The 19008-nt window shown below is 41.5% G+C and overlaps 1 pseudogene; it reads left to right on the top strand.

The window, feature by feature from the left end:
- The window catches only part of LOC145349286 (uncharacterized), a 95627-nt pseudogene extending 76619 nt beyond the window's left edge, over nt 1-19008 (top strand).

Here is a 19008-nt window from a genome sequence, read left to right on the forward strand (position 1 = left end):
AGTATTCATGGCACGCAAGTGTATTGCAAATACAAATCCACCACATGCTACTGAGGCCCGTCGCACTACAAGCACGCAGTTGACTTTTCCTCTGCATCTCAACCTTCCATTGGGAAATCATTTCTGGTTCTTGTGGGCTCCAGTTTGTGTCTTCATCCCCATGGATTATTTTTGAACCAAGGGGCAATGGGCAGCAATGATGGCCCTTAATTGAGCCTCAAAGAGTGATTACTTCAGATAATCCAGCCTCTAGTATCCCAGTGACGACAGTGGATTTATTAGGAGCAGAGTATAACATCGGCTCCTTGATTTAGTGCTGCAATACTGTCAGTAAGTTCCTTCCGACCTTCCTAAGGAAACTCCTGAACTAGGGCACTTATCAGCATGCAGATCTCCGAGAGGATGATATCAATAAATAAGAAACATTTCTGGTATCATCAAATAGATGAAAGTAAAAATTTGACAAATGGCACGGTGGTTAGCACTGCTGCTTCACAACAGCAGGAACCCAGGTTCAATTCTGACCTTGGGTAACTATCTGTGTGGAGCTTGCACATTCTCCCCATGTATGTGTGGGTTTTCTTCAGGGATCTGGTTATCTCCCATAGTCGAAGGATGTGTGGGATTAGGTGGATTGGCCATGATAAATTGCCCCTTAGTGTCCCAAGTTTTGTAGGTAAAGTGGATGAAGGGTTACAGGGATTGGGTGGGTAGATCTGGCTAAGATGCTGAATCTGTGCAAACTTGATGGGCCAAATGGCCTCCTTCTGCACTGTAGGGATTCTATGAAAATGCTTACAGCACGCATACATCTGCTGGCTCTCAGAAGGAGCAAGTCACCTATGGTGCCAGTCCTCCTGCCTTCTCCCTATTGCCCTTTGCATTCTTCATTTTTAGATAGTTATTCATCTTTCTTGAATGCCTCAATTTAACTACCCTCCACCACATTCTCCAGCAGAGTGCATTCCCGATCCTAACTATACACTGTGTGAAAAAACTTTTCCTCATGGCACCATTGCTATTTTTGGTAATCTTTGCCCCATTGTTCTCGATCCTGGGATGTCTTTCCCTATCTACTCTGTCCAGACCCCTCATGGTTTTGAATATCTCTATCAAATCTTCTCTCAACCTTCTCTTTGTGAAGGAAAACAGTCCCAACTTCCCCAATCTATCTACATAACCAAAGTTCCTCATCTCTGGAAGCATTCTCATTAATATTTTCTGCACATTCTCCACTGCCTTCCCAAAATGTGGCACACAAAAATGGATGCAATATTCCATCTAAAGCCAAACCGTTGTCTGATACAAGTTTAGCATATCTTCCTTGCTTTTGAACTCTAGTCCCCATTAATAAAACCTTGGATGTCGGATGCTTTATTACCACTCTTACAATCTGCCCCAGTGATTTAGACACATGTACAGCCAGGTCTATCTGCTCCTGCATGCCGTTTAGAATTGTGTCCTTTTTTTTATGTTGCCACTCCACATTCTTTCTCCCAAAATGAATCACTTCACACAGCTTGCATTAAATTTGATCTATCACTTGTGCGTCCATTCCACCAACCTGTCCATGTCTTAATGAGGTCCTGTGCTATCCTCCTCACAGTTCACCATGTTTCCACATTTTGCATCAACCACAAATGCTGAAATTGTGCCCTGTACATCATGGCTTAGGTCATTAATATATCTCAGGGACAACAAGGGTCCAAAGTGACCCCTGCAGTACTCCAATGCAAACATTTCTGCAGTCCAACAGACATCAGTTTACCATTACTCTCCTGCCACTCAGCCAATTTAATATCCATATTGCTATTGTCCCTTTTATTCCATGAGTTCTAACTGCTCACAAGCCTTTTGTGTCTCTGCTCTGTAAAGATTAATATTTTCAAAATTAAATCCTCATGAGTTGCCATCAGGAGTACATTATTTTGCCAAACCCTGAAAAAGATGTAGCTCTTTAACTTTAGATGTAACCCCAATATTGAAAGAGATTTCATGATCATTTCCACTTCTTGACGAGTTTGTAAAAGAAAACACCAAAGAACAGAAGCAAATGAGGCATCTGATTCAGTGCACAAGCTGAGCATTGGGACTGTACTGTGTGCTTCACCCAAAACCCACATCCAATCCCTGCAATTATGAAAGTAAATGCACGATTTATAGAACATTCTTCAAGCTACTCATGAATATTTTAGTGTGAAACAGATGGTGATGTTCTTCTTTACGACCCATTGAAGAAAATGGAGAATTCTAATTTATGTAATCAATCTTGGCTGTGGTGTAAACTTGCAGTGGTAGCTTTTAAAGGGTTAATCTTCGAGGGGTTTGCTGACTTTATTTGCAGTTCAGCTGGACCATCATAAGATATATGATTGCTGTAACCCTAAATGTAATAACCTAAATTCCTAGAGGAATGGATTAACACAGAGCTGATATAATTTACCAGCTGAATCCACTGTTTTTCTGAATTGCTGACACAAAACAGTACAATATGAAATGTTGATCTTCCCATAAAAAGCCAAATCCCTGAGTGAAAATAACTGCAAAACAATGGCTGGAAGTTTGCTGGCACGCCCACCCTGATTCTGGGGGGCAGGCGAGGCTAGGAGAACAGCATTCTCCGTTAGCCACGGGCAGGACTGTATGAACCTCGCGTGGGCGTGCAGGTAAAATTCTGATTGAAGTGTTGATAATTTGGTGATTGAAAACTTTTTCAGTCACAGATACAACCAAGAATTCTGTAAGCAATTCAGGAAAATGTTACTTTGTCAGGGCTGAAAGCAAGGCAGTCGTGGAGGAGGAGAGAATATAAAGTTAGAGGCCAAGACTCGGAAATGCTCACTGCTGTCACACAAATGAGGTAATGGATTGAGTAGGCATTCATTGTGTTAATAACACTCACTAAGGATAGCAGTTATACATTATTAGAAAAATCTGTGTCAAACCTATTGCATTCAGTTTGGAGTTTATGCCATTACTGTGCCTTATAGTGTAGTTGGTCCAGCAGACAATATTTTTGTTTAAAAACATTGTCTGCTGGACCAACTACAGTAATCAGTACTGGCTTACTTTGTCAGTATTTTCAAGTTTTGTTTGATTGTTTAAAACAAGGAGAAATATTGCCGTACCACACATAGTGGACAGGTTAAATGTTAATGGAGTGAAAGAAAATGTTCTAATATCCAGTCAGAAAATATTGGAGGAGATACACTATAGTCACACCATTAAGTATTATGGAAAAGTGAATTTTGGAAAATATAACAGAAAACAGAGAATACTGTAAATACATACAATGTCCATTAGCTATTGTGAAGAAAGTTGATTTTTCAGGAGCAGGTTACTTTGTCAGGGCTAAAAGCAAGGCAGTAGTGGAGGAGGAAAGAATAGGAAGTTAGAGGCCAAGAGTCGGAAATGCTCACTGCTGTCACACAAATGAGTTAATGGATTGAGTAGGCAGCAAACCAATGTCTTAAAGAGATGGGAAGACATTGCTACAAATTTGGGTCTTCCATAGACCCTCTCAGCTCAGTAACAACAGATATTCCATCAATTAGCCTGAGTGGTTCACGTTTATGGGAGTTGGCCGATTCTGTCCTATATCCCTTTGTGGTCTGAACCAATTATCCATACATTTAGTATGCATATTTCTTCAATATCTTTGATTTTAACTTGAATTAACATGAGATGAGGTAAGGTTTGAATCAAATCACTACACTGTATCATTCAGATAGTGAATCGTAGTCGTGATGTGGATATGCCGGCGTTGGACTGGCCCAACGCCGGCATATCCACATCATGACTACATTCAGATAGTCACCCAGAGTTAGTTTTGAACAGATTCACTTGTTTCAATTTACCTTTGCGTAATTACATAAAATTATTTATAACTGATGCAAAAATCTGATACAATGCAAATATCTTAAAAACACAGAAGTCAGCTATTTACCATTTATATAGATGATCTGGAGGAGGGAACCGAGTGTAGGGTGTCGAAATTTGCTGATGACACCAAGATTGGGGGAAAGGCAAATTGTGCGGAGGGTGTGGAGAGTCTGCAGAAGGATCTAGATAGGCTGGGCGAATGGGCCAGGAAATGGCAAATGGAATTTAATGTTGGCAAGTGTGAGGTGGTCCACTTTGGTAGGAAGAATGGTAGGAAGGACTATTACTTACGGGGCGAAAAACTGCAGCAGGCGACGGTGCAGAGGGACCTCGGGGTCCTTGTGCATGAGTCGCAAAAACCCAGCCTGCAGGTGCAGCAGGTGGTCAGGAAGGCGAATGGGATGCTGGCCTTCATAGCGAGGGGGATTGAATATAAAAGTAGGGAGGTCTTGCTGCAGCTGTATAGGGCATTGGTGAGGCCGCAGCTGGAGTACTGTGTGCAGTTTTGGGCGCCGCACCTGCGCAAGGATATTTTGGCCTTGGAGGGAGTGCAGAGGAGGTTTACTAGGCTGATACCGGAGTTGAGGGGGTTGAGCTATGAGGAGAGGCTGAATAAACTAGGCTTGTACTCGTTAGAGTTTAGAAGAATGAGGGGAGATCTCATTGAGACGTATAAGATGATGAATGGGATGGATAGGATAGAGGTGGAAAGACTCTTCCCGCTCAAAAAAGACAGTAGGACTAGGGGGCACAGCCTCAAGATAAAGGGGGGGCGGTTCAGAACGGAGTTGAGGAGGAACTTCTTCACTCAAAGGGTGGTGAATCTCTGGAATTCTCTGCCCGTTGAAGTGGTGGAGGCTGCCTCGCTAAATATTTTTAAGAAGCGGGTTGATGGGTTTTTGATAAGAGAGGGGATTAAGGGTTATGGGGAGAGGGCGGGAAAGTGGAACTGAGCCACGACAGATCAGCCATGATCTTATTGAATGGCGGGGCAGGCTCGAAGGGCCAGATGGCCTACTCCTGCTCCTATTTCTTATGTTCTTATGTTCTTATGTTCTTAAGTTGTTATCTGTTGATAATTTTGTGTTGCAATGAGAAGCTAGTTAAGCGTAAACAACTAATTACATAAATATATAATATTGCAGCTATTATTACTGTTTAGAAGTTCTTTGCTAGTTAAAGCTTAAAATGAAAGTTAGCTGTAATATCTGTCTATTGTTCTCAGCGATCCCTAATTCAGCGGTACTTAACTGATATCAACCTCTCTGCAATTTGTATTACAACCCAGGCTGGACCTATCTCCCTTGTTGTGCACTTCTCTCAGCACTTCACGCCTATCTCCAGTTTCAGCTTTTAGCGACCGTGCCCTCTGCATACCACTCTCCTGAGGGAAATCCATTGGACTAATGTGGTAATGACCCTGCTGAGTCATTAGTTAAAAGGATGGTGCAGTAGCCATGAATGTGGACAGCTGCTTGAGAATCAAATTATCTTTCATTGTTTAAAGGACATTAGTTCAGACACTTCATCTGAAACATAAACACCTCTCAGCCTGACCGTCCTGTTAATATAGTCCCTTTAGAATGACAGTTAGTGCAACGGTAGCATTTGTAACCTAATTTAGGACAAGGCTTCCCCACTGTGTGGGAGCCTAGTCTGAAATTTCAAAACATGACTGAAATTAATACTGCGGAATGATATTTAAAGATTTATCTCTGTGATGCAGGGCAAAGATGATAACAGAGCAAAGCCATGGGAGAGATATACTTGAAATCCTTAAGAAGATGTAATAAATAAACATGGCACACAAATGCTGAAAATATGCAATGAAAAGAGAAAATGCCAGAATTATATGGGAATTCTGCCAGTAACCAAAAGATTTATTTGTGAGTTGTCAACTCTGCATCCTTGAATAGTGTTCAAAGCTTTCTCCTGGACATTCTGCAATACATTGAACCAGAGACTGGCCCTAACAGCACCAGACTATACACATCTCCGTCATTCTCTTTTCAAACAGAGGTTCTTGGGATACATTAAAAGACAATGAACATCTGGGGAGATGAGTGCTACATTTTTACAGCTGGTTTTACATTTTTCATTACTTAAAATATTTATGGCTGATGTGTTTCACGGTACTATAATGTGTAAACCTCAGCTCCCGATATATTCACTTGCCTTAGTGTAAAGCTAGCATTTATAACGCAGTCAGTTGCCAAAGAATCCTTTTCAGATCACACCAATCCTTTGTGTAATGATATTCTTTCACAAGATCCTTCTTGTCAATGAAGGCAGTGGGAAAACATTACTGCTGACTTTCATTTTAGTTTTTAAGTGGCAAAAAACTTCTAAACGGTAATAATAGCTGTAATATCATACATTTGTGTAATCAGTTGTTTACCTTTAACTAGCTTCTTATTGCAATACAAAATTAGGAATAATTCACTACTTTGGGTGCTTTTAATATCTTTGCACTGTTTCAGAGATTTTTGCATCAGTTATCACATAGAGAAAGAGAGGATTCAGCCCCTTGTATTTGAACTTCCTTTTTGGAAGAGCAATCCAAAACTAACTACCTTGCTCACTCTCCAAAGGCCTGGGTCATTCTCTACTTCAAACATTTATCCATGTTCTCTTTAAAAAGTCCAAGATAGCTAAATTTGATAGCACCTGGGAATGTGCACAGGGATCACAATGTGTACCTAATGATTACGATGCAGGCAGACAACTTTGTGCAGTTTGCCTATTTCAGTAGTTTCTGCATCAGCCATCACTAACCGCATTATTTGGACACAACAGCAGGGTGTCAATTTTGTGAGTGGCTAGAACCACCTGGGATTGAGGCTGGGGCAGATGTTTGTAACCGTTTAGGAGGTGACTCTGACCTGGGAAACATTAAAGAATGGCACAACCTGGGAAACAGTGAGCTTCAGACACCATGCTGGAGGCTTTGGTGGAAGAGATGGAAAGGAGAAGAGGTGTCCTCAATCACAGGTGACCAAGAGACCCTCCAAACACAAACTCAGAAAGCAATAGGAGTAAATGGCCATGGAAATCAATCCCAGATATCAAATCCCAAGGATCTGGATGAATTACTACATGAAGTTCAGTGGCCTCACTGTTATGTATTAATATTGATTCTTGTGGTTGCACTAAGTACTGTGTATTAATATATTCAGGTATTCACCGGAAGTGGCATCATAGGTCGCTAGTGTGAGGAAACTGCCAGACAAAAGAAGCAGCTATGTAGTGAATACTGCCCTGCAAATAAAGCTCTGTTATTTTTAATCCTCCATGCTTCCTAGCATCAATTCTTCAATATACAACACTTATATACGTAGTAAGGGAATATATCTTCAGATCCCACATCCTCCCAGCTGCATTGTAAGTCTCAGATGCTGCTCAATGCAGCAGACTCCATTATTCACCTACAAGCAATCGCTATCTGTCATGAGTTAGATCTGACATTTAAATACTTCACTACACCTTCACACACTTAACACTGTAAGTGTTGAGCTCACACCCACAGCTCCCAGATTGCACCCGTGTACAGGATGTCACAGCAGTCCAGCAATCTGTTCTCTAACAAATTACTAGGACTGCTGAAGTGTCCCATCAGTGAATCTGTGGAGTACAAGCCTATTAATCGATAGTGCCGTGCCTGCATTCTGCCTGTGCTCTTGCTGTCACCAGCCAACTGATTAATCCATATCATGTGTGTCCATGCGAGGTAGTGTAGTCCGCAGTTTGGGCATGCCATGCCAAAAGCTGCTCAATGTCACCATTCAAAACTGTCTGCAGACTCCCCAGTCAACATCAGTAGTCTGCCATCAGCCATGTTGCAGTCACTGGTGTAGCACTGTATAGAAGCACCAGTCAATGGTAGTCATGATGTGCAGGTGCTGATATTGCACTTAGAGAGTGTAATTTTCCTGTCCCGCCCACCACAGGTATCGTAGTGGGTGGGACAAGACCATGCAAAGGTCCATTGACCTCGGGTGGGATTTTCCAGTCTTAAGGCGAGTATCGCTGGAAAATCCCACCCAGAGAGTTTTTCACCTGTTTGAAAAGAATTTTTCAGCTTACCGCCTCCTTTCCTCTTCCTCATGCTCCTCCTTATGAGCTGCTTATCGTAGAACCAGTGGAAAGGGCTCCCTTTACACGATGGCAAGCACAGTTGTACAACAATGCCCCAGAACACCAGGAATCTTGCACACTCTCAGTATTACGGGGCCCTGAAGAGTTGTTTTTTCAACCTTCAGATGGACTGTTCTATCGCATTCCATGCGGCAGCACATCTTTCATACACAAGTGTACATATTGGCTGGCCATGAAATCGGTGCGGGTGAGGATAATACAATGGAAATCTCTGTTGATCTTGGGTGGGGATGTCATGGTTTGGGGGAGGGGGCAAGGCCATCAGTGTTTGTCACCCAGTAGCTACCCTTTGGTTTGCTCTGGTGGTTCAAATGCAGCTGACACAATAGACCGCCACAGAGTGAAAGCATCATGACTGCCGCTTTAATCTGAATAAGATGAATAATGGCTGTGCACCAGCTCATGTGCACGCAGTCAATGGCACTTTGTCTCATGGGGATATTTCCAATCTGGACAAAGCTGTTTGCTCACTCTTTCTGCTTATCTCTGGCAAGACTGGTTATAATACTTTGAGCTGCCCATTGAAATAGAGGGCATCAGAGAGAGCTCTCTTATGGAACAGTGGATGGCAATAAGAAGATTTCTCCACCTTCAACCTGGAAGAAGCCAAACATCTAAAAGTTCACGACCGGCATCAATTTTATAGCGGCTGGTTTTCATTGTGTGCATGCTGCGGTATCACCTTTCTCATAATATTTTAAACCAATTTCTAATGAGTCCATGTATCACAGAGAAGATGTCCAACTGGACACATTATCTGTGGGGAATGCAGGATGGTGATCAGGAAGGCTATGGTTTGTATTTCCCGCGAGCTTTCCTGAACTCTCTGATATTGAAGCCAGATATTGGTCAAGAAAATCAATTAAGCAGTGTTCCACTGAGATTTGTGTCCTTGGTTGGCACTAATTTTATAATGTGAATGATAATTATCTTGCTTTTCAACAGAAATCTATCATTTTCCAGATTGTTGTGCAGTGGGGTAATGGAGAGGTGATGGTGTGTGTGCCAAAAATAAAACCATGTGTCAAGTTGACATGTCTGAAGCTTTTGATTCCTTGCATCCATTCTGAGGGAACAGACAGAACTGGAGGTAAATTCCAGGCTCATCTCCTGGAATATTATTTTCTACACATCAGAACAAACTGCTTGCTCTCGGGTGATTGTGTCAGTTTGAATTAATCTGTGGCTGTTAGAAGGTGTGGGCTCAATCCCCAATCTGTGACTTGAACACATAATCTCGACTGACACTCCAGTGCTGGACTGCTACAATGCTTTATCACCAGATGTGTCATCCTTTGGCTCCCTGTTTTAGTGGCTCGACTAACAACCCATCTTTGCACAGTATCCTTAACACGCAGACATGTTGGAAGTATGTGGGAAGAAAATACACAAGATGTGCAGGCAAGATGGAATGGCTATGCTAAATTGTCTCTCAGTGTCAGGGGGATTAGCAGAGTAAATACTTGGATTACGGAGATAAGACCTGTGTGGCATTGTTGTCGGTGCAGGCTTAATGGGCTAACTGGCCTCTTCTGCACTGTAGGGATTCAATGAGTCTACTGATGGGAATGTTTACAATTAACTGAAAATTTAGGTTAAAAATGGGTTTTAAGAAACTTTGACCATGGAGGAATTTGAAGATGAAGGCAAGGATTTTAAAACCAACTCATGATCCCAAAGCATTACTTGAAGAAGTGGAAGGAGGCCTCCCAGTGTGAGGGAAATGCCTTCCCTCCTTTATTAGCATTAGAAGCAAATCAGTGGTGATTCATTTCATTGTTGTTTGGTGATTTTGATGTACATTAAATGGCTGCAGCATTTATTGATAGAAATAGCAACTACATTGCAAAGGAATCCTTTGTATATGGAACACCTTGGACGGGACTTTATGGTCTCGCTCATCCCGAAACTGTAAAATCTCGCCTGTGGTCAATGGACCTTTCCATGATCCACCCCTCGCCAGCTCCAATTCTCATGGCAGGCAGGACGATAAAATTGTGGTATTTAAGTAATTTCTGTGATGTAATAAAAAATGAATCTTTCTACAGCAATGAAATAACTATTGTCATTGCTTATTGTTAAAAGTGAGTTAATTCTGTGTTTCACTTTGCAGGATATTTTGTATTTATTTTTGTCCAGAATGCTGTTATTTTTCTCCAATGAAAGCTCAACAGTTTCCTTAGTGCAACTATTTGTGGGCAACGTTTTCTTTGCGTCCTGTTAAATTAATATTTAATGCCGATGTTTTATTTACCTACGAGCAACAACTGAAAATTCCTTGACCCACAATGGAGTATAGTGTGGTGAGCCTAGGGGTAGGGCAGAGTAACTGCAGCAGGGCAAATTAGTAGAAAGTCATGAAGCAAAAATCACTAAAGATGTGAAGTGACAGTTATACAATAAAATCACTTTTGTGCCCTGCAGTTTTAACCTTTTTGCCTTTCACATATCCTGCCCAGTCTCGGGATAAAGAATCAATCACTGATGACTGAGATGAGAAGAAATTTCTGCACTCAAAGGGTGGTGAATCTTTGAAATTCTTTACCCAGAGGGTTGTGGATACAAAATGGAATGGAAACCCAAGATCAGCCATGGTCGTATTGAATGGTGGAGCAGGCTCAATGGACCTAGTGGTCTCCACCTGCCCCTATTTTCTATTGTTCTTACATTTGATCCAAGCTATTAGGGGAGAAAATGAAATGAAAGCACCCATTGACCCTGTCAGATACGGTGTATAAAATCTTTCTCATCTTGTATACAGAGTAATTTGATTTTTAATGCATTTTTCAAAATTTATTATGGAACCAGTAATTGTCTGTGTCAATGGGTTCCAGGAACTCTCATCACTATATTTGTAATGTATTGGTAGTCTTTCCTGCAAGCCTCGTTATACAGCTTCAGCAATTGAAGACTTCAAAGGGCAATCAAATCAGAAGAGCAGCAATTGCCCCCCTTCAAAATATAGCCAAAGACTTTTTTGTCTTTTTTTTCATCAATATGGCTTGATGTGAGTATAGATTTGGAGAACTCTTAATGTGATACTGACAAGGATTGTGATGATAATACTAAATGTAAGTGAATTAGTTCATAGTTCCCTCAGAATAATGCTTCACACGGATTTTGGCATCAATCATGTGTTTATTTATTATTTAAAACATTTTAACTGGTTATTCATCTAACTGCTGTTTGTGAATTTGCTGTCTGCAAAATGGCTACATTTTTGCCCATACAGTAACAGTCAATAGACTTTAAATTATTGAGTGTATGTATGTTTTTTTCAGCTGATTCTGAAAAATTTCTTGCCATGCTATACAAATATAAGTTTCCCAATTCTTTATATAAGGATTTTGGTTAGAAATGCACATATTTAGGATTTAAAAAGGAAGAAGAAACATCTTAGGTATTCACAGCAATTGGATAGCTATATTTTAAGAAATTGACCCAAACACCAGTAAAGTTATTGGAAGATAACATGATTTAGATATTTTCTAAATTAAGAAGGAATGTGCTAAAGTAGCCCATGCAGTGTATTTATAGTGCAGAGTGACATCAATTGCCTATTTGTTAAGGAAAATGTTCTCCATTTATTAACAGCTCATAGGAATATATCCCACATATTAAATTAAAAATAATTCAACTATGAAATGAAATCAAACCATTCATTTGGCTAGTTTCTGATCTAATGTTGTGCACTTGATATCCCTGCTTAAAATTGAGCTATTAAAACCACATTTTTTGTCTTATTTTAAGGGCCAAATGCATGTATTTGCAAATGGTTATTTCTTTTTCCTTATGCTGTTATTGAAGGACATGCATGCAGGTGTCTTTGCAAATTAACTTTGGATCAGTGACAAAGATAAGTGCGTAGTCCTCCACTCGACCGTAATTCAAATAGTGAAGATTAAGATTCCCATTCCCTGTATCTCTGCAAAAAGAAAAATGCAAGCCCAGCTTTGCAAATGCGAAGGATAAACTTACCTAAAGTTGAAGAAAAGGCATTTGAGTGGCAAGTAGCATTCACCCAGATGTTGTCCATAATGCCCACCTGATTTTCTCTCATAAATGGGATGAATGATGCATGTCAGGGGCTTCTTTGTACTGACTATGAGGGGAGAGAGGGTGACTCGATGTGAAATGTTTCTGGATCTGGCCCAGTTATATATGAACCTGCCCCTAGATTTATTGATTGTAAATCTGATGTAAACTGCTCCATGAACAGTAAGAACTATCTCTGTTACATTTACAACCTCTGAATCTTATAGTTGCTCAAGTTTGCAATTTACAGTAAAAATCAGTATCTTCCACAGCCATTTATTTCACACCAGTGCAAAATCCAAATGTGGCATAAATACAGAATTAAGTTCAAATCGGAATCATGAGCGAAACTCTGTGTTTTGGAGAGCTTTGCTTCAGCATCAAGGTGATGCCTGTCATTACTCCGTTCTGGGTCCATTCACTGTTTAACTGTGCTCTCTGTATGAAACAAGTCCGTTTTACAGTGATGTTACACTTGTATATTAGAATTGACAACCCACCAGTTTTTGCCCTGAGTTCCCAGAAATTGAAGATCAATCTCTAGGACATCATCAGGACATTAAAAATGTTTCTTTTATCATTTACTTTGAAAATTTCCCTTTACCAGCTTCAGATTATTGAAAATCGTGGTGGTAGTGGTGGTGGTGGGGGAAGGATGGGGGGTGTTGCTTTTGAGCAGACAATCTAGCATCATCTCATTGGATACTGAGGGCGCGGTTTTACGAGCTTGCCATGCCGGTGAGAGACTAAAAATCGACGTGTTTTTCTCTGCACACAAACATACCAGTCCTATTTTGCCAGCGAGATCGGCTTCGCACCCTTTGCACGTTATTACTGAATCATGGAAGGTATCTGCAAAGGGGCGGAGGCAAGAGGGAGGTCTGCAGATGGGGGGGATGGAAAGTTGCAGAGAGAGTGATCAGTGAGGGGATGGAGACTGACACAGGGAGCGATCAGCAGATGGGATAGAGCCCAGCTTAGGGAGCACAAGGTCTCCCAGTTCACTGAGAGATTGAGGCGCCTACGCAAAAGCGACCCAAGCAGTCTGCAGCCGGCTTCACCATACGCCCACTCCCACCAGTGAGAATCATACATCTGTTCAGAAAAGTGACGGAGTGACTCAAGATTGCATTTTCAAACTCGCTCCAAAAAAGGTCTGAAACTCTACTGTTTTCTCACTCCCTCAGCACTTAGATTTTTTCCCGTAAGATTGAGCCCTGTCTTTTTCCTTTCCAACTGAAATAGGAAGACAATGTACCTCAAGGATGGATGTATTGGCTGATTAGTGGCTGGACATGGGGAGCTAAGTCATGAAATGAAACATCTAGGAATACACAATTACTTCTTACAACGCTTAGTGTACAGTAGTGCTAGATAGTTCTAGTGCCAAGCTGGGTTTAAAACTGATCAGAGATAGATTAATCCTTTATGAAGCAATCCCTGCTTCTGTGCTATTGAACACATTCTTTTACTCCAAACTCTTTCACCTCCATGGAAACAGTTCTACCCTGGATGGTCCCCTTCTATCGGTTGTAATAAACCAACAGTTCCCTCGTTGTCCACATTTAGCAATCCACACACAAATTGTACTAGTTTTCAGAAATTTTCTTTGCTTTGGGTTTTGCTGAAACTCATTTGTCGATTGCGAAACATTTTTCTCCTCCATCAGCAAGTATAATCAGGCAATGTCATAGAACATAATTTTTTTTTAATTGCATAAAAATAACATCCTTTGATATATTTAAGACTTAGAATCTGGTGCAGTTTTAATAACATGACTTAAAACGTTTATCACAAAATAGAAGCAATTTCATCAGTGTTAATGATTTTAATCACTTGGCTTTAAATAGAATTAGAGAATAATTTACTATTTGTTTATTTAAAAATCAGTTTCTTAGAAAATTAAAAAGTAAAAGTTTTTAAATATATGTATTAGTGCCCTTGCATCCTCTTTTGTGCCTTGATAAACGGTGTTTCACCAGGTCATTGAACACAAGAAACACAACACTGAGTGGGTATTCTCTTTCTCTCTCTCTCTCTCTCTCTCTCTCTCCCTCTCTCTCCCTCTCTCTCTCTCCATGCAATCAACCTGCAAGTTTGAATCCTGCCTGTTATTTGACCAACCATGTATCAAACCAGCGGCTGCGAACTTCAGAAGACCAGATAGAAGCTATTCATTAATGCCTTTAAATTGTCCCAACACCAGGCCAAGGCTGAAACTATCCAAGGCATTATTCTGTCCAATCCACCTTTTATAAAGCTGCTTAATCTCTCCTCCCATTTTGTAACTAACGCGTGCATGGATATATATGAACTCTTGAATACTTGCGTGTAAATCAGTTTTTAAAAATTATTTTTATTTAGTTCAGGTTTAAGTACAATAAAAGTTCTTTTTTTTCAAAATTTAGCAGGAAATCTCTCTGTTTATATCTTTTATGTTTACGACACATAAACAGTTAAACATTCACTGATTGACGGGCAATCCGGGTAGGATTTTCCGGCTGCAACACTGGCAGGCATTGCCACCACTGGGATGAGAAAATTTTGGGGAGTGATGAAAAGTTGACAGTTCTCCAAATTTTCCTATCCAACCCATGACGATGCTTGGCGGTGTCAGAGCTGGAATATCCCAGCCATCCATTAAAGAACCCCTTCGGTCAAATGAGGAGCAGGAAAAGAGCGGAGCCATTCTACCCTCCCCACCTGATCACAACTGCTGATTTGGCCAAACTCAGACAAGTTATAAATAAAAAAAACAGTGCAACCTAACAGAAGCTCCTGCTTACTGTCTTTATTATATGAACATAGAACATAGAACATTACAGCGCAGAACAGGCCCTTCGGCCCACGATGTTGCGCCGACCAGTTACAAAACAATGACCCACTAACCTAAACCAATCCCTTTTCGTCCATAAACCTATCCACGGATCTCTTAAACGCCCCCAAACTAGGCGCATTTACAACTGCAGCAGGCAGGGCATTCCAATCCCTCACCACCCTCTGGGTAAAGAACCTACCCCTGACATCCGTCCTATAACTACCCCCCCTTAATTTAAAGCCATGCCCCCTCGTGCTAGATTTCTCCATCAGAGCAAAAAGGCTATCACTATCCACCCTATCTAAACCTCTAATCATCTTATATGTTTCAATAAGATCCCCTCTTAGCCGCCTTCTTTCCAGCGAAAACAACCCCAAATCCCTCAGCCTCTCCTCATAGGACCTCCCCTCCATACCAGGCAACATCCTGGTAAACCTCCTCTGCACCCTCTCCAAAGCCTCCACATCCTTCCTGTAATGTGGGGACCAGAACTGCACACAGTACTCCAAGTGCGGCCGCACCAGAGTTGTATACAGTTGCAACATAACGCTGCGACTCCTAAATTCAATCCCCCTACCAATAAAAGCCAAGACACCGTATGCCTTCTTAACAACCTTATCTACTTGATTCCCAACTTTCAGGGATCTATGTACACATACACCTAGATCCTTCTGCTCCTCCACACTATTCAAAGTCCTCCCGTTAGCCCTATACTCGACACATCTGTTATTCCTACCAAAGTGAATTACCTCACACTTCTCCGTATTTGGATACAGCTTCTCCTTGAAGAACGGTTTATGCACCATATTTGTATATTTTTATGTGCACCATCTTATTCTATTAATCAGAAATTATCCATGAAACTATTGGTAAGATTAGAAACAAGACCAGAACACCAAATTTAGCAGCACTGATTGAAATGGCAATCCTAGATTACTGTCATGGGTTTAGAAGATACAGACCCAAATCTGTGGTAATTGAAAGGTTTTGCTTTCACCAGGACCACTATGTCTTCCCATCACTCTGCATGGCTTCCAGTAACAATATCTCTTGTCCAGAGCAAGGCTTTGCTTAAAATTTGGGCACATCTGAAGAAGTGAAATTCAGGCTTCAGATCAGGACACTGATTGTGGAAACCAATCAGTTTCAGGTCCAGTTTCTTAATGCATTCTCCCATGCGTTATACTTATCCCATGGTCATAGTCATCTACCAACTGTGATTTTGCCTGTGGGACAATTGTAATGGGTATGGAATTTTTTTGTCACAGGTGTTAATAATGTTAACATCTGTTGTTACACTTATATAGAGCTAATCCCTATTTGCTTTCCCAAGTGTACCTTTTAAACTTGGTTTACATAATGTGCTTGGTTCTTAAATGACTTTAGCATTGATCGAGATCATATGCCGTTGAAGATGGCATCAACTCCATTATCTACACCAGGATTGCAGAGAAATGCCTGTGTGATATTAAATCATCATTTACAAAGTTATAAACAAAAATCCCTCTCCTATTTTGCTTCCTCTTCCACAAGTGTTTATTACATAGACAACAGGTCCCTGCTGGTACTGCAAATTCAAGTGGCCATTCTTTGGGGTGAGTGTAGATAGTGTACGTTGTCAGGCTACTTAACTTGAAGATGACGAGAGCAGCAAAATCAAACCAGTCCTTTTGCAAAATCTAGACACGTTCACACAGAAGTCACCAGACAGTGCAGGGACTGACCAGGACCAGGAACCCTGACTAAGTGGTGCCATTGTCATCATCCCATGCACAATCAGCTAAACTCAGCATCGACTGAATATCAAAGGCTCAGATGCATATTAGTGTGAAGGAAACATATTTAAATGAGCCGAGGAATACATTAGAGCAATGGAATAAAATTGCATTCCAGTATGTAAGAATAATTGTAGCAGGGCACATTGGAATTGTGCTTTGTGTTTAAATTAGCACTGATGCAGAAAGTGGAACTAAATATATTCCGTATAGTTCAATCATTCATTTCATTGAACACCTGTTTTTATTTGAATGCAGGATTTTTTCCCCACAGTTTCTTACTTTGATGGTCGAATCAATCTGCATTTACTTGTTAGGCTGTTGGGTCACTGGGGCATATTTAGTTTGAAGTAGGGTAAACGAAATTCTTATGGACTTAGATTTTCCAAAACAGAGTTCAAAGTGACAGTTCCAACCAGTCCATCTGGTGCCCCTCTCCACGGTAATTTTTGGTTCATTATTTTTTGGGTCATTTCATAATGAAAACGGTTTTCTTATTTCTTGCATCTCATTAATGTGTCTTGTTCTACCAGCCCTGTCATTTTTCTGTTCCACATGCTGAGCACCCATTCAGTATAAAGGTTCTTCCTACATATCTGATAGAATCACTACAGTGCAGAAGACGGCCATCTGGCCCATTGAGTCTGCACCGATCACAATCCCACCCAGCCCTATTCCCGTATTTACTCTTCTAACCCCAGAACTGAGGGGCAATTTAGCATAGCCAATCCACCTCACCCTATTTCTTTGCTTATCCTTAATTTGCAAATATGACCCTTTATATTTAAATACTGAATAGGACGGACTTACAATCTAACACCCTGTGCCTAGGTGTAGGGCCTCACCAATAGGAGGGTCTGATGTTGGTTGGTGGTTGTGGAGGCACCAATCAGACCCTGATAGCTCGACGATAATAAAATGAAAGCAAAATAATGTGGATGCTGGAATCCGAAACAAAAACAGAAAATGCTAGAAAATCTCAGCAGATCTGACAGCATCTGTGGAGAGAGAACAAAAACAGAAAATCTGCATTTGCTGATAAGCGCAGGCAATACAGAGCAACATTGGACTCTGATTGGTCGAGTCCCCTTAGAGCATGGGGCTTGATTAGAGTCACGTTTTACTCTATCCCCAATTGAGCCCTGGGGTTTGGATCACATTGTGCAGGAGCAGCAGATGGGAAGGTGTAGATGTTGCAACCTCCCAGCGAGATTTCAGACGGGCAATTCCAGCAACCCAAGGTGGCAAAAAGGTCAGGACCATTCATTGCCCATGGTGTGCCCGGTTTCATGCCCCTGGTTTCCATGCCCCTGTTCAGCCTGCTCTGGGTGGCTGTGGCCAGCTCCCTGACCCTCCTGCACTGCGCTGTCTCCCTGAGTCACCAAACCGGGATGGCCATGAGTGTCCGGCTTCAGCCTAGCCCCAACTCCCAGCTCAGCATAGCCAAGCAGGATAACCAGAGACTCGATTTTTTTTGCCAAAAGAGATAAGAAAAAGAAAGACAAAACCGAAGTGGCCAAAGCGCCTTCTCTTGCTGGGCTTGCCAAAGCACGGTATTGATTGCCCTGGCTCCAAACCTATCACTGTCCTCCACCAATGCTGCTGCAGCCGTTGTCTCTCTCATGCTGAAACTGCTACAGTTTCCTTGGAGTGGCCAAGGAAGTGATGAAAGAGAAAGAGCGAGTGCCGGGATCCCCAATAGGAGCGGGTCAGGTAGAATGAAGAATGGAAGGAGTTTGACTTGAGCAAAGGGAAGCTGACCTGGAGTGGCTCATTGAATCGGGAATCAGGGCTGGGCTGAGGCCGGACACTCAAGGTCATTCCAGCTTGATGATTCAGGAGAACAAGGTGGCACAGAGGGACCAGGAGCCAACCAGAGCCATTCTGAAGGTGAGTACACTGGCCTGAGAATCTATGCCCCTTACAAATCAGTGATGAGAGGAAGAAGATAATGAGAAGAATTAAAGAAGATCCAGGTAAAGATGGTGGAGAATATCTTGTATAGAAAAGGAGGCAAGACATTCAGGCCCTGGAACAAGATAACTCCAGAACTTGTCATTGTGATTGCAGAAATCCCAGAATCAAAATCTCCTGGCATTTATCCACCTCCTGCAGCCAGATCGGGTAATGTGAGAAAAACACAATAACAGGGATCACCAGAGATTTACAATAATGCAGTTTCCATCCGTACAAGCTTCTGCAAATTGTGTAGAAACCAGAAAAGATGAAGAAATGGAAAAGACCTTTGCGATGAAGTACAAAAACATGTCCAGAGAGGATGGTTCTAAAACTCTGTCTGTTCAACTAGAACTTGGCAACCAGTTTTCTCTAGGAGAGCAGTAA

Source organism: Carcharhinus amblyrhynchos, chromosome 10, assembly GCF_965287045.1.
Source record: "Carcharhinus amblyrhynchos chromosome 10, sCarAmb.v2.hapA, whole genome shotgun sequence".
Taxonomy (NCBI): domain Eukaryota; kingdom Metazoa; phylum Chordata; class Chondrichthyes; order Carcharhiniformes; family Carcharhinidae; genus Carcharhinus; species Carcharhinus amblyrhynchos.